This window comes from Tenrec ecaudatus, chromosome 17 (genome assembly GCF_050624435.1).
Source record: "Tenrec ecaudatus isolate mTenEca1 chromosome 17, mTenEca1.hap1, whole genome shotgun sequence".
NCBI classification, from domain to species: Eukaryota; Metazoa; Chordata; class Mammalia; order Afrosoricida; family Tenrecidae; genus Tenrec; species Tenrec ecaudatus.
Window position 1 is genome coordinate 50,165,335 of NC_134546.1, and position 24,482 is coordinate 50,189,816.

At 38.3% G+C, this 24,482-nt stretch overlaps 1 protein-coding gene across 8 annotated transcripts in view; it reads right to left on the bottom strand.

Annotated features, from left to right (window-relative positions):
- ZFAND6 (zinc finger AN1-type containing 6) overlaps positions 1-24,482 on the bottom strand; it is an 88,615-nt gene that overhangs the window by 41,050 nt on the left and 23,083 nt on the right. For 4 of the 8 annotated variants that reach the window (XM_075535436.1, XM_075535430.1, XM_075535432.1 and 1 more), the window contains exon 2: positions 3,115-3,275. The exons of the other annotated variants lie outside the window; for them this stretch is intronic. The gene's annotated coding sequence lies outside the window, so the exon portion shown is untranslated. The remainder of the gene's footprint in view (positions 1-3,114; positions 3,276-24,482) is intronic. 8 annotated transcript variants of the gene reach the window in all.

Sequence of the window (24,482 nt, forward strand, 5' to 3'; positions counted from 1 at the left end):
GGAGCGTGTGATGGTTTCAAACTGCTGACCTTGCAATTAGCAGCCCAATGTGTAATTCTACTCTGCCACTAGGGGCTCCTTCACAACCACTCTAGCAGATAGCAAATTACTACTAGTTGTTTCACAGATACGAAAACTGAGGCACAGAAAGGTGATTTGATTATTGCATGTCTGATAAGAGGGACCATAAAGGAACCCTGATTCTATATTCCAGTGTGGTTAACCATGTTATATGACCTTACCGTAGTCCAGGAATTCTATGCTAATCAATACCTGTCTAATACCCACTACTGTTGTGTTGATTCCCACTCATTGTGACCCTACAGGTCAGAAGAGAAAGATCCCATATCATTTTCCAGGTTGTAAATCTTCACAGAAGCAGAGTGTGACATCTTTTTCCCATGGAGCGGCTGGTGGGTTCGAACCACTAACCTTCTGGTTAGGCGCCCAATGCTTAACCCACCATGCCACCAGGACTTTTTAAAAAAGTAATACAACAGTAAAAGGACTAAAATACATTTTCTAAATCTAAGCAAAAATCAATTATAAAAGTGGGGGCAGAATCACTGGGAAGTCTACATTATGGGGGAAAAGGAATGGCAGGATTGAGGGGTAGAACAGAATCAAGAGTGACAGGAATGGGGCTCACATATTCCTTTTCTACTTTCTCTCCTTTGATTGAAGAGTAATATAAAACAGAGGGTCATCCCAATAAAATAAAAAGAGAAAAGGAATTTGGAAAGCAATTTATTACTTTAAAATGTCATTCCACAGTTGTCTACTGTTAAGAGAGGAGGGAAGAGTTTTAAAGTACTGCAAACAAAAAAGCAGCAAAAAATGAAACGGCTCAGTAAGGAGTTATGTAATATCTCAGAGTACAGATCTTAGAACTGCGTAAAAGTGAGATTTGTTATCATTAAACAAGGAGATTATAAAATTTCTTCTATAAAGCTACTAAAAGATTACTACGGTATATACTCGTGTATAAGCAGTTTCTTGTTTTGTTTTTAAATCATTTTATTGAAGGCTCGTACAACTCTTATCACAAGCCATATATACATCCATGTGTCAAGCACATTTGTACATTTGTTGCCATCATTTAAAAAATATTTGCTCTCTATTTGAGCTCTTGGTATCAGCTCATTTTTTTCCATCCCTCTCCGTTCCACCCTCCTTCATGAACCCTTGATAATTTCTTCATATCTCACAATGTCCAGTGTCTTCCTTCACCCCAGGGAGGAGGTTATATGTAGATCCTTGTAACCCGTTACCCCGTTCTACCCCACCTTCCCGGTATCACGACTCTCACCACTGGTCCTGAAGGGATCATCTGTCCTGTATTCCCTGTGTTTCCAGTTCCTATCTGCACCAGTGTGCATCATCTGGTCTAGATGTATTTGTAAGGTAGAACTGGCATCACGATAGTGGGAGGTGGGGGGAAGAAGCATTTAGGAACTAGAGGAAAGTTGTGTGTTTCATCGTTGCTACACTGCACCCTGACTGGCTCATCTCCCTGAGACCCTTCTGTAAGGGGATGGATGTCTCCAGTGGCCTACAGATGGGCTTTGGGTCTCCACTCCGCACTCCCCATCATTCACAATGATATGATTTTTTGTTCGTTGATGCCTGGTACCTGATCCTATTGACACCTTGTGACCACACAAGCTGGTGTGCTTCTTCCATGTGGGCTTTGTTGCTTCTGAGCTAGATTGCCACTTGTTTACCTTCAAGCCTTTAAGACCCCAGATGCTGTATCTTTTGATAGCCGGGCACCATCAACTTTCTTCACCACAGTTGATAAACTGAGTCTTTAAACACATTTTTAATGTGGTTTTTGTGGTAAAATTAGGTGCCTCCACTGTTATTTGGGTCAGCTTATACTCGAGTATATTCAATAACTAGATAACCTTCAGAGATTCACACAGGGTTGTAAATCTACAGGTCAATACAGAAAAGAATCAGGCAAACTGAAACCCAGTCTACCTTTGAGTTTTCATTACTTTTGAATGAAGCCACATATATCTACTTTATTTTTGTGGCACACCCTCCAATTACTTAAATAGTAACATCTACTAGTTGATGGATATTTTTCACATGCTTTCTAAACATCTGCTCAATGACTCTCAAGACAGTCAACTCAGATTTTCCTTCAGCCAACATATATGATGTAAAAGAGAAAGCAAACTAACTATATTCTAAATGAACAGTGCAAGTAACATTAATTCTATCCTTCACTTAACAGTTAAGCAAAATTTGATAACTATTTGTCTGGATGTTCATTATATTGCTCAATGCAATGCTTTATATTTTAATTAATCCACTTACATAAGCCATGCATTCATCTTAAGGGGTTGGTAGGGTGTGGAGTCCACATTCAATTAAAATGTGCACTCCCGAATCTTTGAAAGTAAGAAAAAATAGGGAAATATCTGGAAATAGTCCCACAGTCCTCCAAACAGATTCTTAATGTAATTTTTTAAGTACTAGGGGAGGTGGTGATATGTATTTTTAATCCTTTCAAGAGGATTTAAATGATACAGGGCTAAAAAATTAACAACTCAGCAAGTTTAAGACTTCCAAGTGCATTTAGGGGCCAATAATTCTCTGTATTATGAAATACTATATGTATTCTCTGATGAAAGAGGTTTAAAATGATAATTTTTTACTTTATTTTCAAACACAACTTTCATTATAAAACTTCATACTGCTAAAACATATCCTTTGATTCCCTGGTCAAAAAATTAATTTTAAAAAGCTAATGTAAATGACAAAATAAACAGCAAACTAAAGAATTGAAAAAGTTTTTTGGCTTCACAATACTAAGATCAGTGATGCATACTTTAATGCATAAAGTAATGCTACGAAAGTCTACATGGTCACTATGATAATGAGTTGTGTTACTACTGAAAAATATTTTAATACATAAAAATCTACCACTCACACTCCACACCCACGGTATCCATCCCACCAGGAGGGGGGCGGGGTGAGGAAGAACTTAAAAAATGTCTAATCATGATGACTTAAGTATACCTCCAAGCACTTTAGATTTCGAAAAATATAAAAATTAAATTACTATGCCCAATTACATAGTTACAAGCTTAAGTCTCTACTCACACAGTTGAGGTTGATGAGCAAACAGCTGTCCTGTATCTTGAGACAGACATTAGCTTCCTGCCTTCCCTATCCTCATAAGCAGTTACTTAAAGTTTGAATTTTATGCAAGAAAACATTTTAAAGCCTTCAGTGTTTTACTGCAGCAGACTTCAGATTCATTCCTGTAACAAATTTGACAGGAAACAAGAGTTGAAACAGTTAAAATTTATTATGGACCACATTTTAATTGTTTAAATTTATAAGGAATGCTTTCACTATTGCCGCAACAAAATACAAAGGATTAAATTAAAAACGAAGAAATAAAAAAATTCCACGCAGCATTTTGACGTCAGTGTATACTATTATAGTGATATGTAATTTTAATGATTAGATCTTTCTTCACAAGATCAACCAGCTAGATGAGGAAGAATTTCATTTGAGAATCAATTTTATCTTAAACAAAACTAGGTATTTTTCAATTTCCCTCCAGTTTGGTTAATCTGATTACTTAAAATAGCCAATAACTTTATAAAATAGCCAGTGGAATGACTCCAGAGCTCCAAGAATATCTGTGTTCCAGCTCTTGAGAGAGTTGCTCTTGCTGATAGCAGGAGCAGGCAGGTTTCTGAAATTTCATACAAAAGCTTGTAACACATTTCCCCACAGATTCAGATTTCTATAATATCCTCATAACTACAGGTTAATGAAGTGTTGAAAAACTTGTCTAAAAAATGAAATTGTATTACCACATTAAACATTTTATCTTAAAGGGAACTTCCAAAAAAATGACAAAAGGCTTATGAATTCAGAACCAAGTGTGACAAAAGTCTGTATTCGAAAAGGCAGTTAGTTGTAGCTGGCATTAGAGATATACAGTAAACAACAGACTCTGAACGACTAGTTCCCAGAAATGTGTGGCTTACGATTTTTTAAAGTTAGACTCCTAGATGAAAATGAAGTCCCATGAGACACAAATTGAGACAATCTTCGATCTCCTTATTCAATCTTTTTAAAAATAAGAACCTAACACTGCACTAAGTATAAACTTTAATACACAACACCGTCAGCAAGTCACACGCAGGTGCAAATTTTACACTTAGATGTCTTCATAATTTTCTAGAACACTAGATTAACTACCTTCTCCCACGTCCAAAATTGGTCTCAAATTTTTAAGTAAATTTTAGGGAAAAGACTAAGATTTAATTAACAGTAAATTTACTATATATAGTACCCAACATGCTTTCAGTACATCATGAGAAAGAGCATGTAATTATTCCAGTTTCACTGACTAATTTTATAAGCACTATGGTAGAGCTTAAACAGTTCCTGGAGAAATTCCCTTAGCTTTTAATTACATTTTCCTATGAACTTTTTGGAGGCCCCCTCCCTCGCTTTGTATTTAATGGTACAATATTACACACTTGCTATAAAATATGACTACATATTCTAGGGTTCATTGAACATAAACTCTTAATTATATTCCACATATATATGAATACTTCAAAAATCACACAAAAGTTGTAATCTAACAGTATCAAGTTAGAATATCTTTCACACAAGCTTCAGACAATTTGCTCAATAGTCTGTTTCCGAGGCCCATAAAACTTTCAGATTTCACCACAGACAACCAAGCCTGCAGTACAAAATAACTAAAACAATAAAAAGCAAATCAAACCAATCTTAAACTGTGCAGAACCCTGTGCTCTGATAATAATTATGGACATTCTTGGAATTCTTGGAGTATTTCCTGTGTAACAGGCACTATTACTGAGAACTTTCCATGCACATTTAATCCTCATTATATTCTGAAAGGTAGATACTATTAATACCACCTCTTCACAGAGTATGGAACTATCCATGGTTTAACCATGCTAGAAACTTGTGCAAGATCACAGAACCATTAAGCATCAGAGCTGAGACTTGCATGCAGATATGTAAGACTTCAAATCCTAGTGGTCTTAAACTTTAAGCTAGATCAATCGATATTAATTCACGTCCTGAGCAAATCCAATCTGGAAGAGAACCCAATTGTGGATTCTCTGTAAGCATGATACTGGTGAGTGGTGTATCAAGAAAGTCATCTCTTAGAAAATTATTATAAAAATGGGGGCAAATTACCTAGAGAAATGACAACATGGAACATATTTTGAAGGGGAGTCAAAAGAGAAAACAGCTTGGCAGATCACCTCAGAAGCACAAAACTTGAAACAATGTCTGGAAGAATTCTCTGGAGACAAATTCCCATCTAACACAAAATACTTTCTAATGCTAAGGATTCCAATAGCTGGAAAAACTCCTTCATATACTAAGCTTATGCAGTTAAATATTTAGACTTTAACTATCATAGACCTGCAATGGGGAGAGAGGGAGCAAATAAAGCACATGCTATGCCAGTCTATTTTACTTAATTTCATCATTTCCATGCACTACACGTATGGGCACATTATTTTGATAAATAACATGAAAAGTTTCATGACTAACAGTGTATATGAACAGTCTCAACCATCTTCTCCAAAGTTACTTATTACAAATGGAAAACATTTTAAATGAAGGAACCTAGTGATGTCATATCAACCAAAATATCAAAATTATTATGTCACCGAGGAAGGAGAAAAGGGACATAGAATTTCCTGATGTGACATGCAGGGACTTTAAAAAGTTTGTGGGGAAAGTCCATTAATTTCATTTTCCTTGAACTTTTTGAAGTCCTCTCTTACATTTAGATGTAGGCAAGGCTTCAAAGTTTGTGGAAAAAAGAACTGAAGAGATCATGGAATTTCTCCAAGAACTTTTTGAAGCATCAGCATTTGTAGCCTTCCTGACAAAACTGCAACTCTTAAATTTAATTAAGAGGAAATACCCGATAAGCCTAAATTAAAGAAGTTTCCACAAAACAAATCATCTGCCACTAGCTGTGAGGGACACAAAGATGTGAAATACTAATTCAGTAACTTGTACATTTAGAGTTGTAAATAAATGAAGATGTTATTACCTAACTAATTAAAAATCTGTTAGTAATGAATACTTGATGTCTTAAATACTGTGTTCAGCTTTCTATATTCTGTTCACTAAGAACACAACTAACAAAAAATTGGAACAAATACCAATTTTTTCCCCTTTTCAAATTCTTTGATCATCTGGATTAACAGTGATTTGGCAGATAAATCTGTTACAAATTGGATCGATACATACGGAATAAAGTACATACAAAAACATCACCACTAAGAAAAAAGCCCAAATGACTTTCTAGCTTAAGTAAAGCCATGCAATTTTCATTCTATCATCTTTAGATCATATTAAATTTTAGGAATCATCAGTCGTGTTCATTGTTGCTACATATTAAGCACACCTATCTAAAACAAGCACTGAGCATTTTAATATAGATGAACAAAACATTTGCATTCATCCAAATCACAAAAATCTTGTTGAGTACTCGAGTACAAGGAATGCAATCATCCATGCAAAGCTGAAATTATCAGTGTTTCATCTTTAATTTTCATTGGATCAAAGAAATACTTTAGCAGTATAGAGTATACTAATCAGGTCTAAATTATTGCTTTTAAAGTGTCACTAGAAGATTACATTATGATAATCTAAGACGTCTGCTAAATGACACTCCTTTGTTAAAACTTAGTAGGTCAAGTGTGGTAGAACAGATTATATTTCAGGTTAAATCCACTCTATGCCAGAGAAGAACTGGGCCAGCCTCTAAAGGGTTTTCAAAGACTTGCCCGACCTAGGTCTTTGGAGCAGCTTCTGGGTGGAAGTGAACTCATACAGTTAGCGGCTGAGCACAGGAATTGTTTGCATTACTCAGGCCTCCCTTTGTTTGTTTAAAGTCCTCATTTTAGTGAACTTCCCAAAAATTTAATGGCAGACATAAATCTTTTAAGGAAAGCACACCAACAAAAACTGAAACCAAGTGCAACAAAGTAAAATCATACAATTACATTTACATATATTATTTTCACTATTTCAAATGCTGAAAAAAAAGATGGTCAGAGACCATCAATGAGACAGACTGACAGAGTGCCTCAAACATAGTGTCCTGTAATATAGCAACAATTGTGAAGATGGCACAGGGCCTGGCAATGCTTTGTTCTGAGTGCATAGGAGCATTATGAGTTGGGAGCGACTGGACAACAAAATGCTGAAAACACAAGCAATTGGATAATTTTCTAGTCTCTTAATTCGGGGGGTGAGAGAATGAGAATTAGCTTTAAAATGACTCCTAGCCCATCACATTGGAAGCTGCATTTACCTACCTAACCTATAAATTGTTTGACAAGCCTTAAAAAAGAAAAGTTGTTACAAGATCAGGCATTTTTCTCCCGTATCTACGTAGTTATGCCAAAAAAGTAAATTGTAGCTTTAAAAAGTCACAAGTAAACATACTCTTTCACCTCATTTAGCATCCATCTGAAAATGTTTTTTACGTCACCAACAATGGGACCTGTAATAACTCCCTATTAGTTAAACCGGCTGGAAGAAGTCCAACTGGTTTCTATTCAGTCAAAAACTACCAACATATTGTTTATAAGTTAAAGTTTCAAAAAACTAGGAAAGGGTGATTCAAAAATTCTAAGATAAGCAGGCTTTAAGTTGTAAGACACTGTGAGTCAACTCTGACTCCGTGGCAGTGAGTTATTTTTAATAGGAGTAGAAAGTCTCATCTTCCATGGTGTGGCCAGTGGTTTCAAACTACTGACCTTGCAGGTAGCAGCCCAACACATGCAACCCTCTAGGCCATCAGGGCTCCATCAAGTCAAACTCACTGCCATGGAGCCTCTGACATTCTGACTCAGTGTCCCTGTAAGACAGAGTAGAACGCGTTTTTTGGGTTCCTGAGACCAAAATCTGTAAGGAAGCACACAGCCTCATCTTTCTTCCTCAGAGTGGCTGGTGGGTTTGAACCAATTAGCAGTCTAATGCTTACCTGGCACTCCTAAATCTTTTTTCAGTGTTTCTCGAATATTATGCATTAATAACATCAGAAAATTGCAAATTACTAGGCCCCAACCCATACTTAAGAGCCCTGGCAGCATAATGGGTTACACATTGAACAGTTATCAGTAAATTCAATAGCTAGAAATCACCACAGTCGGTCTGTGAGAGAATACCGAAAAATCAAACTCACTGCCATCAGGTCAATGCAGACCCAGAGCAACCCCATAGGAAATGTAGAACTACCCGTTTGAGTTTCCAATACTTTTAACTGTTTATGAGAGTAAAAGACCCGTCTTTCTCCCTTGGAGGGTCTGGTGGTTTCAAACTTCAGACTTTGTGGATCGCAGTCCACCATGTAACCACTCTGTCACCAGGGCTCCTCTATGGGAGAAAGAGGGATTTTTACTCCAAAAAAGACGTAGACTCAGAAACCCCTGGAGGCAATTCTAACCTATGCTATTAAGATCACTATGAGTCAGAATTGATTTGATGGCACTGAGTATGTGAACCTATACTTAATGAACAATTTCTGGAAGCAGGGCCCAAGGATCGTTCTTAGGTGCCACTGGTATCCATTTGGACTCACAGCAACCCTGAGAGGAAAACTACTTCATAGTTTTCATGGTTGTAATTTTTACCCAAAGAGAACATTAGCCTTCGCCCTCAGAAGCTGCTGGGTGGGCCTGCAACACCAAATTTTCACTTAGCATCTGAGCATTTACCCATTATACTACTAGGGATCCTAGGTCCAAGGATTAGTGCTCTCTAATGAGCTCTCAGGAGCACTGGTGGTGACAGGGTTAAATCACTTAGCTGCAGTTCAACTCCACAGCCATTCTGTGAGACAACATGCTGTCTGCTTTTGTGAAGATTTTCATCTCTACTCCCCCCACCCCCAAAAGGCAAACAAACTGAACCCACTCTCATTAAGTTGAGAGACTCTGAGTGACCCCATTTCCTCTCTTAAAACTCCTGCAGTAACAGGAGAATAGGAATAAGACAAACTGTCTTCAACGAACCTAAGTGTATTCCTGAAACACAAGGTATTTAAGATGATGATAGAATGAATGAAGGTATAGTGAGTAACTTACCAAAGAGAAGTTAAATCTAAAAAAAATGGGTACCATCTATCCTGTGATAGTTAGGTTTATTGTGCCAACCTGGCCAATAGGAACACGTGTTATTAAAAGGTCACAGAGATAACTGGCTCTGCAAGCACCTCCCCCCCCCCCCCATGACTAGATCAGCATGCAGCTGCTTTCCCTAGTTCTCTGCCTCAAACTGTGATACACTATGTATGGACCCAGCCAACCCGTGAATCCTGTCATCTTACATTGCTTGAGTTCAATATCCCATCCAAGCCTGCTTCATTAAGCTCCTGAGTTATTGACCCACCCTGCTGTTTGCTGCCTGTGGGCAGACTCTTGCCCACCCTGCTCGCAGGAGGACTCCAATGTCTGCTTTTGTGACTTTGGACTGGGTAGCTCACTTGAAAGACTTCCAGTATATTAACTATTTCATGGAAGTGAGTTGAACTGAGTCTTCTGTACTCCTGTGTGGACTAGTTAGCTGTTAAATACCTTCTTACTGTATTAACCTATCCTCTTATATTTACAAAATCGTAAGTGTCCTGGTTTTGTCTCTGGAGAACCCTGCCTAACATATATCCCATAGAAGTTTGTCAGCAAATAAAGCTTGTATAAATACAAAGAGGCTTCAAAATGTTTATGGGAAAATTCCATTATTTTTGGTTTTAGGAACTTTTAGTCTTAGGCTTTTTAATATTAAATCATTGAATTTTATCCACACACATCTAATAAATTCCTTACAATAAACAAAAATATTTTATTATTCCTTAAAGGGCAGCCCTTCATTAATTTCAATCATTTAAAAAAATCTTTCTATTGTGAATTGTGTTAAGATTTAGAGTAAATTTGTTTTCCATTCAACAGCACATACATTCTGTTTTGTCATGGATCCATAATCCTACTTAACAATCCACAATGTAATATCATCTAACTTAGTACCTTTTTTCTGTGTTTTCTTTTTCTAGTTCCACTCTTTTTCTAAACCTTCTAAAATTTGTCCTTAGATTTAATACTACCCTTTTGATTTGCAATTATCCTAGCTTCTGCTAGGTCTCCAAAGTGTCTGGTGCAGAGCACTTGGAGAAAGTTTTTTGGGTCTAAAGGACAGCTGGGGGCAGGGTAGGTGGTATAGGAGGATTCCTGCTCTCCTCTACGTGTCTTCCAGGCAGCTTGGCAGTCCTACACTGAACCTTCTGTTGGGATGATGAGAAGCTAGTTGTTCCTGGGCTTGGCATGCAATCAGCACCAAATCCAACCCGTGAGGGCATGCTACCTCCAGTAGGCAGAGCAGGGGGAGTAGGGCATACATAGGGTGTCACTAGCTACCGGGTGGGTGAAGTTAAGGGTTAGCCACACTTTTGGTCACCAGATGGGTGTAAACAAGAAGAGGATTGCACCTTTCTGGTTGTCAGCAACCTCTGGTTCATATTGACTCTTCTGGACAAGTGGGATGAATTATCAGAGCATTAAAACAAACATTGCTTGCAAAAGTTCAAAATTGACTATTCATTTGTTCTTTATCTCCTTCCCCATCACTTTAGTTTGGTTCCTTCTCTGAGTCCAGGATTATCATCCATATCTGTTTCATTTGGTCTCTCATGTCTTAGGTGGTAAAGGGTCTGGATAGTATGTCTGCCTAGTCAGCCATCTTGCCAGAATTCCATTACCCTTTAGTTATACTTTTCCAGGAACTTTTTGAAGGCCTTCTCATAAAGTTTACTGTTCTCCTCTACTCATCAAGCCCCCTCCCATGTGAAACAGATCAAACAGCCAAAGAAAAATATCAGAGACAGAGTGGAGTCTCCACCCCTAGAGCAGTGGTTCTCAATCTCCCTAATGCCATAACCCTTTAATACAGTTGTTCACGTTGTGGTGACCCACAACCATAAAATTATTTTTGTTGCTACTAATTATTTTTGTTGCTACTTCATAACTGTCATTTTGCTACTATAATGAATTGGGAGCCCCTGAGAACGGGTTGTTTGACCCCCAAAAAAGTCATGACTCACAGGTTGAGAACTGCTGCCCTACTGGATGTGGCAGGAGCCCTGGTAGGGTAGTGAATTACACATTGGGCTCCCAATGTCAGCAGTCAATATCGCCAACCTCTGAGGGAGAGAGAGATGAGGCTTTCTACTCCCATAAAGATACTGAGTCTCAGAGAACCAATAGGGTCACTATGAGTCACAATCGACTTACTCAACTTACTGATACTGAGTCAATTGTGACTCATAACAACTCTATAAAACAGAGTAGAACTGCCCCTGTGGGTTTCTGAAGCTGTAGATCTTTTACAGGAGTGTAAAGTCTCATCTTTCTCATGCAGAGAAGTGAGTAGTTTCAAACTGCTGACTTTGTGGTTAGTAGTCCAATGTGTTACCCACTATGCCACCAGGGCACCTCTGAGTGAGATCCCAAACTGAAGAGAGCTCATTTCTATACAAAGTTTTCACTTAATTTTTGTCTTTTAAATATATGTCACCAGTTCCACCTTCCAGTTAGTCCTAATCTAAAAGCTCCACTGAAATATGTGCACCTTGGGTGACCCTCATATTGATATAGAGGCAACATAGCTTATAGGGTCACAACAAAAATCCAGCCACCATAGTACCACAAACTGACAGATGAGTGGTGACCATTACTAGGCAAATGTATATTATGAAATAATTAGACCCATTGGGATTACAACCTTTAAAAATGCTCAGCTATAGCTAACATCTTATAGAAGCCCTGGGGTACAATTATTGTGCTAGTTACACACTATGTGCTTTGAATGTTACTTAACCTTTTCATCTGTTTTATTCTAGCTATTTATGAAGCAAGTTCTTACAAATGACAGGCAATATACAAAATGTTTTATCAGTGGTACAAAATAATTTTTCCTCTTCCAATCAATTAAGTTTCCTTTCCTTGCTACTTAATATACTGCTAAAAACTGACATTTACTACTTAGATGTATTTAACCTACAAAAACTCAGAGTAAGATACGTCTTTTTACATTCCCTTACAGAAGGGTCTCCGGGAGGAGACGAGCCAGTCAGGATGCAGTATAGCAACGATGAAACATACAACTTTCCTCTAGTTCCTCAATGCTTCCTCCACTCCCCCACTATCATGATCCCAAGTCTACCTTACGAATCCGGTTAGACTAGAGGATGTACTGTTACAGACAGGAAGTGGAAACACAGGGAATCCAGGACAGATAATCCCTTCAGGACCAGTGGTGAGAATGGCGATACCAGGAGGGTGGAAAGAAGGTGAGGTGGAAAGGGGGAACCAATGATAGGAGGGTGGGGGAAAGTGGGGTAGAAAGAAGAATTGGATTATAAGGATCTACATATGATCTCCTCCCTGGGGGAACGGACAACAGAAAAGTGGGTGAAGGGAGTGGGTAAGATATGACAAAATAATAATTTTATAAATTATTAAGGATTCATCAGGGAGGGGGAAAGGGGAGGGAGGAAAATGAGGAGCTGATACCAAGGGCTCAAGCAGAAAGCAAATGCTTTGAGAATGATGATGGTAACAAATGTACAAATGTGCTTTACACAATGGATGTATGTATGGATTGTGATGAGTTGTACGAGCCCCCAATAAAATGATTAAAAAAAATATCTTTCTAAAGTTATTGATCCGTACATTTTTAAGATATGCATACTTTGAAATGAAATTACCATAATCAAGTGTTATCATTTTTGCCGTATCAATAAATACCTCCAATTATGCAGTACTCTAATTGTAAGAATATCTACTCACATTTTAAACGTTAAGGTAGTAAAATAAGAAACACCCCTGTTCCAATTTTCAACTGAATAATCTTTGAATTATCATAAAACTGAAATTCAAATGGAAGAATGTTATTAACATAAATTGTCACAGTGAAGTATTGAAAATTGGTATTTGTTTATAGAAACTATTAGAATAAACATAGCAATATTGGTGACAAATCAGCAATCTGCAGTTTTATTTTTTCTAAACTATTTTTAAAAGAAATAAACATAATGGAAATATAGTAATTTCATAAACACCTCTAAGCAAAGTGACAAGGTTCTAGCAATCCATTTCCTTTATGGACACATTTGAATATTCTGAGAAACTGATAAAAATTATTAGAAAAAATGGTTTCAATTTAATAATAAATCTTTTAACATCTACATTAGATTCCTGTAATACCCTGTTTTCTCATACCTTCTCTAGATTTATATACAATCATCTGCCTTTACCCCATCCTCTGATATAAAAACATTCCCAAGAGACCAGAGGCAAAGGCAAGGAGATGACGAGACAGAACAGAGGAGCAGCGAGGAGATTATGGAGCTGATGAGAATGAGGGGGGGGGACGGGACTTCTTGGCCCACAGAGGCAGAATTAAAGGGATCATGTGGCCGTGGCCGGGAGGCTAAGGATCAGAAAGAAACTTGGCTGCTGGCTAAGAAGAGGAGCTACTACTCTGGACCAATAGCCCTATATACATACTGTTTACTGATCCTGATTTGTGCTGATGGTTCTATTGAGTATTCTGGCTGAGCCCCAAAGCATGATCGTGATGCTTGACATTCCTACATATTAGCTTCAGAAAAACACTCCCTTGACTAATAACTCTTCTCAAGGGAACATCAAACTCTTCAAGTTCCAGTGTGTATTTTATTCCACGGCACATCTAAAATCAGGATAGCCATTTTTCAAGTATTCCATCAAAGTCTACCACATTGTATGTACAGCATTGCATCAAGGGGCGTAGCCTACTTCATATGCAAGTAGACGCTGGGGAACTTCTTCACTTCTTGCTGGTCTGGATCCTGCATCTCCTGCAGCTACCTCTCATTATTTGGACTTCAACCAAAGGCCTGCCACACTGCTTGCCAAACCTGGCAGAACCTGCCACCTAGTTTGACAACCTTGGATTCATCCACCTCTCCATCAAGCATCTTCCTGTTTCCTCTTCATGCTCCCTGGGTTTGTCAGCCCAGGCAGTTGCAAGGGTCAGGAAAAGCCTCCAGCTTAACATCTAAAACCACAAAGGCTTCAACAACGGTGTGAGCCACTTTCTTAATATATATAAAGCTCTGTATCTCTGTAAGAAAAGAAAACACACTGGCACATTTGCCATGTACTTGCCATCTCAAACATAGTGCTCTAGCTGATCACACAGAAGAATTAAAATCACATGCCCCCTTTGGCTTATTTGTTTCTTCCAAAAACAAAAAAGAAGACATACAGGAAAAAAATACATTAAGTTTTGAGATTAGAATACACAAGTTTGTGTTGCGAATCTACTTCATGTAACAATCTTGGGCAAGTTCTCTGTGCCTGAATGTTCCCTTCTCTAAATGGGAATAATAACATTATTTTCTAAATCCTTATTACAAGCCAAAAAGACCACTGTCAACGACATGATAAACTATACATATCTAACTGGCGGAATAGACTAACTGCCATGCATCGATACCGACTCAGAATGGCCCTTGCTAAATGACAGGAAATAGGGTTTCTTCTGAGTTTCAAAGACTAACTCTTTAGGGGAGTAGAATGCCTCATCTTTCTCCTGGTTAGCAATTCAACTCATTACCACTATGCTACCAGGGCTCCTGACTGAAAAGGCAGCATAATGTTAATCATGGAAATATTTCCTTTTATCATGTCTCTTCCCCCTAATTGCCACATGGGTTACACCTATAGGGCCGGCATCTTTTAAATAAAAATCTATGATGAATTCTCTAACAGCAAGATAGTATATGTTACTGGAAAACATGTACATTTATTTGGAGATGTGGGGTGAGATTTCAGGCTACCTCAAATTTCAGTGTTGCCTCTAATCTCTGACCTCTGACCCCAAAGTTTAGATTTCTAGAATATTTCAAAAAGTCCAGGCGGCCAGTAAAATAAGTATTTAAAAACTGTGAGGTCAAAAGAGGCTTATCTCCTGGAGCTATATCCTATAATCTTATCACCTACTTGATATTTATCTATTTATTCCAGTTCAAGTTTTGGAGCTCTAACTAGTGACTGAGCAAATGTCTCCCAAATATGACTAAAGCTTAAATTGTCCTCCTAGGTTCTATTTGCTAAGCCTACTAAAAGTTCATCTAGATGTTTCATCAGTTGTCAGGAAAAGGATCACGAGTGACTGTGGGGAAGGGTAGTCTAAGAGAAGCTTTGTTGGTCATAGTGCTGTTGAATTGGTCTGACTCCTTACAACCTATGTACAACACCATCCTCACAATTCTTGTTATAGCTGAGCCTATGGTTGCTGCTACTCAGTCAATCCACCTCATTTTTTCACTGATCCTCTACCAAACATGATGTCCTTTTCCAGAGACTAATATCTCCTGATAACATGCCCAAAATATGTGAAATTAAGTCTTGCTATCCCTGTTTCTAAGGAAAATTCTGACTGCATTTTCTCTAAGACATTTGTTCTTCTGGCAGTTCTTGGTACTTTCAATATTCTTTGCCAACACCATAATTCAGATGCATCAATCCTTCTGTGGTCTTCCTTATTCATTGTCCAACTTTCACATACATATGAGGTCATCGAAAATACCATGGTCAGGACCCCCTTAGGACTGAAAATGACAATCTTGTTCTTCTACAGTTTAAAGAGGTCTTGTGCAGTTTAACTGCTGCTTTCATGAGCATTGGTTGTGGATCCAAGCAAGATGAAATCTGACAGCTTTAATCTTTCCTCTATGTTATCATGATGTGTTATTGGTTGTTTTCAGGAATTCATTTTTGTTATTTTTTAATTGAGTTATAATTCACATGGAAGGCTAGGGACTTGATTTAATGTTTCAAGTCTTCCTTGCTGTCAGCAAGCAAGGTTGTGTCATCTCCATATTGAATCCTTGCTCCAATCCTGACACCCCATTCTTCTTCATTTGAATTCCTGGGTGGTATAAATGGTTAATGTGCTTGACAGCTAACCAAAAGGTTGAAGGTTCAAGTCCATCACCTAAAGGTTCCTCAAAAGAAAGCCCTGGCAATCTATGTAGGAAAAATCAGCCACTGATGAGCCCATGGGCATACTTGTACTCTGGCTTATGTAGGGTCATCACGAGCCAGAATCAATTGTAAATATGTGTCAGGTACTGGGGAAACAACTCTGGTGGATTCAAATTCTTGCTTCATCACTTAATAGGTATATGACCTAATTATGAAGTTCCTGAGCTGTGTGATATGAATAAGGAAAGCTCACTATGCTCAAAGTGACAAATTAACAAGTCCTAGTATATTCACTAACAATATAAAGTGAAACGCAAACAGGGAAAAGGAAAAGAAATCACAAATAAGTGGAACAGCCTTAGTCATAAGTAAAAGGAGAATTATTTTGCCTGATTAATACTTAGAATCAGAATAAAGAAAGGACATTCCATACAGAGTAAAAATCAGGACACAATGGTTTCACAGGGTGTTTACGAAACCCAGATTGTCAGTATTTTAGTTAGGAAGTTGGTGCAGTAGGAATCCAGATGAAGAAAAAGAGTAACAACCAATCTGCACAGTCCAAGCATCCACAAAGAAATATAAGCCCAATTCAAAATATGCTGAAAGAAGTTTGGGGTGTGTGGGAGTGGGGATAACACTCCATTGAATTTCTTCTGACCATTAACTAGGGATGAGAATAGAATAGTTTAACTCTCAAGCAGAGTGCACTAGAAAGTAGATTATCTCCAACCCTCTCTGGTCAGACCATGGAGGGGCAGTCTCAAAATTCTGCCTGCGTGTATCCTTGATGGACAATACTTCAGGTCATTCCCTGATCATCTTGGTCAGAAGGCCTTGGATCAATTTTGTAAGTTCTTATAGTGTTTGTGTCCCAATCATAGTTCTCTGTTTCCACTCTGTAATCCCATCTGTAAAGATGTAATGATGTCTTGATCTGCTGCCAATTATGTTTTTCTGACAGTTTCCTTGACCCTCCCTTGTCCTTGTTATAGCCCTATATCTCAGTCCAATCCTTGGACTCCATTATGACCTCATGCTAATAAGTTTCCCTCTTCCAGATAATGTGTCTTTGTCTCATATAAGACTTCATAAATTTCCTCCCAGAAGCTCTATTTGATATTGAAGTCTCTTTTATACCCTAATACAGACACAAGATATATGAGCAGTATCATAATGGGCCTCTTATAATAAAAAAAACCTCCAAAGTAAAATTCCTGCAATGCACTGTCCAACAGAGTGGCTGTCAGTAACTTGTGGCCTCTGAGCACTTGAGTAGAGCTGTAGTACAAATATGAAAAACAAACAAAAAACAACTCAAACTCACTGCCATCAAGTGAATGCTGACGTACAGTATAGGACAAGGCAAAACTAACCCTGGGGGCTTCCAAGATGGTTTAACTCTTTAAAGAAGTAGAAAGCCCCACAGTATAAATAAGGAGCTAAATTTTTTATCGTTTACTTTAAGTACTATTGCCTTCTCTATCAGACAGAACTGATCTAAAAGCATGCGGACAGCAAACTGTCTTGCTCAGAAAGATTATGTCTTCCAAAAAAGTAAGGGCAAAGATACAAGTTTTTATAAGTTAAGAGGCGGCAAGAAGTTGAGGATTCACATGAAGATCAATCATATCTAGGAAGTAAGAGACAAGTGTGAGGTCAAAGTTTTGAAGACTGGAGAAGACTGTGGCCAAAAGGACTGTCTAGCCTAGCCTGAAATTGTTAACTGTGATAGCAACTACCTGCAACTTAATACATTAGACATTTAAATGGCTACATTTGAAATAGGTACATTTTATGGTAAGTTAGACTTCAATAAAGAAAAAAATTCATCTACCAAATTGGAGATTAAAAGTAATTGGTCTTTCCTGATGATGGGTCCAAAATAAGCACGCCAAGACTCAACAGCCCTGCATCTAAGGAACATTCTGGTCACATTTCTTTTAAAGCAAATTGGTTTGATAATCGTAGTACAGTCAATATTCTTTGCTTATACCTCAAATTTAAATGCATCAATTCTTCAGTTTTTCTTTTTCAATGTCCAGCTTTCTCACACATGTGGCACTGACTAAAAAGAACACAGCTTGGATCAAGTACACCTTAGTCATCAAAGAAAAAGGAAACTTTAAAGTTTACTGCAGATTCTTGACTGCTGCCTTCCATGGATCTCAAATGCTGATTCAAGTAGAATAAAAGTCATTGACAATTTCAATTTCTTCTTAATTTATCATGTTTAGTAATATAGATAGTAAGGTAAAAATGAAGGTAAATTTAAATAAAATGGAATGACACAATAGCCACTAAATGGACTCAAACCTATCAATTATGAAGATGGGATAAAACATGCAATGTTTCTTGTGATACGTGAAAGTGTCATGCATTGATGCTGACTTAATGACCACTAACAAGCCGAGAAACTAGCCTTTATATTCCCTTCTGAAAGCAGTAAAATTTGGGGGTGAGTTGGGGGAGAGACTTCAGCGTGAGGGCGGAAGTGTGCAGACCCTGAACCAATCTAGGGTTAAAAGCCAGAATAAAAAATGCAAGATGGCTGGCCAGGACCCTGGAGTTAGCCTTCTCCAAAAAAACGTTGGTCTCGGGTGCTAGGGCTGTTACCAATTCCCTCTTCATGACCCTCTGGATGGGGTGGTGTGCTAACAGTCCAAGCATCCTTTGGTGGTGGATGAACTGATGACTCTGGAGTGTCTCCTACACCAAATTACCCTCCCATTTCCAGCCCACAGGGAATACTTCCTATACTGCATGAATGTCCTGGAGCCCCTATTCTGGTGCCCAACCAATGCTCTTTGAGCCACCTGGTTTCAGGATTCCATCTACTTCACTGGTACCACGGCTTCTGTGAAGATTGTGCTGCAGGAGGGCAACTGGATCCTGTTGAGCAAACTCCCAATCACCTGGTGGTAACTGGGCTCACCACTGCTGTCTATGACTAACTCAAGACTTTCCTATGTGACTAATCCTTGACCTTGATGTCCATGCCCCCATGGCAGCTCGCACTTTGGTCTGCTGGGTGCAGTGACTTTGGTCAGTCCCTGGAGCTCGTTTACACAAAGTTGCAGGCACAGGATGCCATCATATCAGGAGCTGAGCGGGTCTGTCCAGGCTATGGTGGCAAGGAACAACTGGCACTTCCCCTGTAGCTGGGCTGGGGGCCTAGTGTGCTATGGGATATGGCCTTCTCAGGCCTGTATTGGTTCAACCACAGATGGTGAAGAGCTGGCTGAATAGCTTAGGCCAAAGAAACCAACCATTCATAGTTGACATCTCAAGAATGGTGGTGGTCACCCTGACCCTACCATTATGATTAACACACAAAGGTTTCTGCCAGAAGTTCAACTAAGAGTGAACCAGCAGCCATTGAAAGGAGATAAAAATTGGGGACCCATCTCTTCTTCAAGTAGGGTGAACAGCTTAACTAGCTAGCCTGAGCCAAGTGCCTTTTCTTCAGCACTGTAGAGTGACCCTGCGTCTTCTACCTCTGGACTCTATCCTCCTCAGACAGGGCTTTCTTCTTGCTGCACCCCATTCCCAAGGCTCAAATATCCTCACTTTCCCACCCCCAAGTTCAAGACCAAATCTGCTACTTGCCCATGACCTTGTTTCCCTGTATGTTTGCTATAACTGAGCTTGCCTTAGTCTCCCCTGCCACCATTAATTCCTAAAGTCTGAAGATATAAAATAATAAGGTAGTACAACATTTCCCTAAGACAAGTAAAGGTTGAAAATTCATACACTTTAGCCCAAATTTTTACTTCCTGGACTGTCCTAAGGTCCCAATCATGATAAAAATTTATTAATTAAAAACAAAACAAAAATAATACAGTATTGGTTAAATAAACTAGAGAACAGGATACTATGCAGCAACAGTAACAATGATATAGTAGCTTATTAGACTTATGAAAGCATCTTTAGTACAAGAACTCCTTTACTGTTGCATCTTCAACAGCTAGTATACTGCCTGATATATAGCAAGGCATTCAAATGTTTTAAGTGAATACAACTTAATTACATGGAAAGATTTCACTATATACCCTAAAGTTAAATACACAAATATACATAACAAGGAGACTTCAAAAGTTCATGGGGAAATTCCATTATCTTTTTATTACATTTCTTCCAAAAACTTTTTGAAGGCTTATCATATGGACAAAACATTCATTTTCTATTTCTAGGTGACTAACTTATGATTTCTTTTACCTACCATTTTCTAAAATTTCAGAAATTAGTGTGAATTATAATTTCATAATCATAAAGCAAAGTTTTCATAATTTCAGAAGAAAAATGTTTTAAGCAATTAGAAAGTTCAGAGCTTAGTGGATTGATAAAATTCTGTAAAGAAAAAGGTCATGAGAATTGAAAAAATTAATATACTCTGAAGCTTAAGTACATTGTTTTTCACCCAACAAATATTAAATCAGCAACGTAATGTGCCAGTCACTGTTTTAAGCTTAGGATACACCAATTCATAAGTTACTTGGATGGTCACATGGGAAGAAATACTCCTCAATAAATGTGGGAGACAGAAGTAGGGATACTGAGCCAATGGGCAGTAATGGAGTGTGGAAGAACATAGCTGTGTCCATTGGGAAAAGTAAAGACTTACTTAGGGCATGAAACAAAGGAGTAGTCATGAAAGGTTACAACTTTTATTCTCTATAGAAAAGAGCTCTAGAGGAAAAAGGAGAGAGGAAGAGTAGACTTTGATTCCACAACAAGGAGGCATGAAGGGGATTAATTGAACTCAAAATTTTTAAGGAGGTTCAGGCTGCAGTACTTTGTAGCCTAATGATGTAAGCTGACACTGACCTGATCTTCAGGTGCTGGGACAGTGCATTTTATTTATCTCTAAGGCCCCCAAATTTACTGCAGAGTCAGATCAGCAAACTAGTAAAAACAAACAAAAAAACAAACTCAATGATCTGAAAAGATCTTAAAGCTCTATATATTCAATATAGTTGAGTAACTTGTTCTATAAAACAGCTCTGAATGAGTTAATAATTTCTTTCAAGAGAACTATTTGTTATGAGTTGGAACTAACTCCATAGCACTTAACAACTGCCTACCTGGACTCACTCTAACTTTGCTCATGGTCCCTAAAGTTCTAAATTTCCATGTTTTTACACCTCCATACACATGCTGTATTTCCCAAGCCGCAAGGACTACCTTTATCCATATTCTTCCCTTTCACTTATACTCATAAATGTTTACTCATCTTCTAAGTCTTAGTTATCACCACTTCTTTCTCTAAGAAAGTCCTTTTACTCCTTTCTCCCTCTACTCCTACGGAAACTAGATCTCTCTTTTATTGCATCTAACATTTAAATTCTCAGCTCACTGGGCTTTTAGGAGGTTTCAAATGAGATATGTAAAGAAGAAAACAGAGGAATTAAACTTTAAGGCCTGGATGATTTTAGCAATCGATGCTTAGATAATGACACCAATAGCACAAGCAACAAATGACAAAATTGATCAATTGAACTTTGCCAAAATCAGCATTTTTTAACCAAAATCAGGGCTTTTTATCAAGAAACTTTTAACAACAAAGTGAAGAGAACCTACAAAATGGGAGAAACTATATTGTAACCAAACTTATTACCAGAATTTTATATAAAAAATACTTAAAAAAACTAAACTCAACAATAAAAATGACTCAAGTATTAGAAACAGGCAAGAGTCTGACAGACATTTTTCCTACGGAAGATATACAAGAAATGGGAACCCAAACGTAAATGAGATCATTTCACACTGACTAGAAGTGCTGATGCTACAGTGGTTACCTGGTGGGCTTCTAGCCCCAAGGTCAGCAGTTCCACCCCACCAGCTACTTCCCAGCAGGATGGCACAGCTTTCTCCAATAAAAAGTTATGGTCACAGAAATCCACAGAAATCTTATAGGGGCGGTTCTGTTCTACAGTGTTGCTAATAGAATCAACTAGAGGGTTTTTTTTGGGGGGGGTGGGGGTGGGGTTGGAAGGCTAAGGAATTCCTGGTGGCACAATAGTTAAATACTCCATTGTTAATGAAAAAGTTGGTGATTCCAAGGAGAAAGACCTAGTGATCTTCCATAAATATGAAAGCATAGGAAACCCTAAGGACCAGTTCTATTCTTTCACATAGAGTCACCATGTATTGAAAGTCAACCACAGGAAGACCAGTAACAGAAAAGCAGAAAATCAGTATTGATCCTCACTTACTAGTAAGACTATAAAAAGGTATAGTCCCTGTAGTGTTTTGTAGTTCCTCAAAATGTTACACATAAAAGTGCCTATGACAAGCATTTTGTTATGTTCAAAAAAATCTGAAAGCAGTAATTCAAATACTTGCACACCAACATTCACTGAAGTGTTGATTATTCATCATTGCCAAAATGTAGCAAAAGCTAAATCCACCAGCAAAATGTGGCATATGTAAGGGGCTTCAAAAAGTTATGGGGAGAATGAAATTAAAAGGAATTTTATCCCCAAGAACTTTTAAAAAGACCCCTTCTACATACACAGAATGAGCCAGGACTGAGTTGATGGCAGTTTGAGTTTTTCAGTTTACATACAATGAAATAGTCTGTCACATAAGAAATTAAGTTGGTACAACCATAAATGAACCTTGAAAACATTATACTACGTGAAACAAGACAGAACAGGACACATATTTTACAAGCATACTTAAATGTCTAGAAAAGCAAATGCAGAGACAAATGCTTATTAATGGTTAACAGTCTTTGGGGTGGAAAATCAGAGTTATTATTACGGACTACTAAGCTTCTGCTTAGCAAAAATAAAACCATTTGGAAATAGGTAGTGTAAGTGGATGCACAACATTGGGAATGTAATTAATGTCACTGAAATGTACACTTAAAAATAGTTAAAATGTAAAAAAAAGCATAGTACATAGCATGAAGATGAATCAAAAACTACTGCCACTAGGGCTCTAGTGTATACATATGTATGGATCTTCCAACTGAAATGTACTTAAACATGTCTCTGGATAAATGCTGACAAGCTCTCTCAGTAATACAGTTGTCTTAAAAAAAAAAGTTCTATACAAAACAGAGAATCTGGATGTTGTTAAGTGCCATGGATTTGGTTTTGAAACACTGCCCAGTCCTGTGCCATCCTCACAAATGTTTCTATGCCTGAGCCCGTTGTAGAAATCATCTCGTTGAGGATCTTCCTCTTTTTTTTCAAAACTGTTTTATTGGGGGCTTGTACAACTCTTACCACAATCCATACATCCATCATGTCAAGCACATTTGTAGCCATCAACAGTCTCACATCAGCTCATTTTCCCCCTCCTTCCCTCACGAACCCATGATAAATTATTGTCATGTCTTACACTGTCCGACGTCTCCTTTTACCCACTTTTCTGTTGTACATCCCCCAGGGAGGGGGTTATATATAGATCCTTGTGATTGGTTCCCTCTTTCTACCCCCACTTCCCTCCACCATCCTGGTATTGCCACTCTAACTATTGGTCCTGAGGGGTTTATCTGTCCTGGATTCCCTGTGTTTTAAGTTCCTATCTGTACCAGTGTATAAGTCCTCTAGTCTAGCCAGATTTGTAAGGCAGAACTGGGATCCTGATAATTGGTGCGGAAGAAGCATTAAAGAACTAGAGGAAAGTTGTATGTTTCATCGTTGCTACAATGCACCCTGACTGGCCTGTCTCTTCCCGGAGGCTCTTATATAAGGGGATATCAAGTTGCCTACAGATGGACTTTGGGTCCCCCTCTTGGCACTCCCTCTCATTCACAATGGTATGTTTTTGTTCTTTGATGCTGGATACCTGATCCCTTTGACACCTGGTGATCACATAGGCTAGTGTGCTTCTTCCATGTAGCCTTTGTTGCTTCTGAGCTAGATGGCCGCTATTTACCCTCAAGCCTTTAAGACCCCAGATGCTATATCTTTTGATAGCCAGGCACCATCAGCTTTCTTTACCACATTTGCTTATACATCCACTTTGTCTTCAGTGATCATGTTGGGAAGGTGAGCATCATGGAATGCCAGTTTAATAGTGTTCTTGCATTGAGGGAGTACTTGAGTACAGGCCCAATGTCCATCTGCTACCTTATTACTAAACCTATAAATATATACACACAGATCTATTTCCCCATCATCATATACTTATATATACTTGCCTGTGTTTAGACCTCTAAAAATGCTCTTTGCCTCCTAGTTCTTTCCTCTATTTCCTTTGACTTTCCTCTTGTTCCACTATCATGCTGTCTTCATTTGGGTTTCAATAATTCCTCTCAGTTACATTGCCCTTGATCAAGCCCTCCTAGCCCTCCTACACCCTCACCACTGATTTTGGATCATTTGTTGTTCCTTTGTCCCTGGGTTTGTTAACATCACTTCCTTTCCCCCATCTCCCCTTTTCACTGCCCCTCTACTT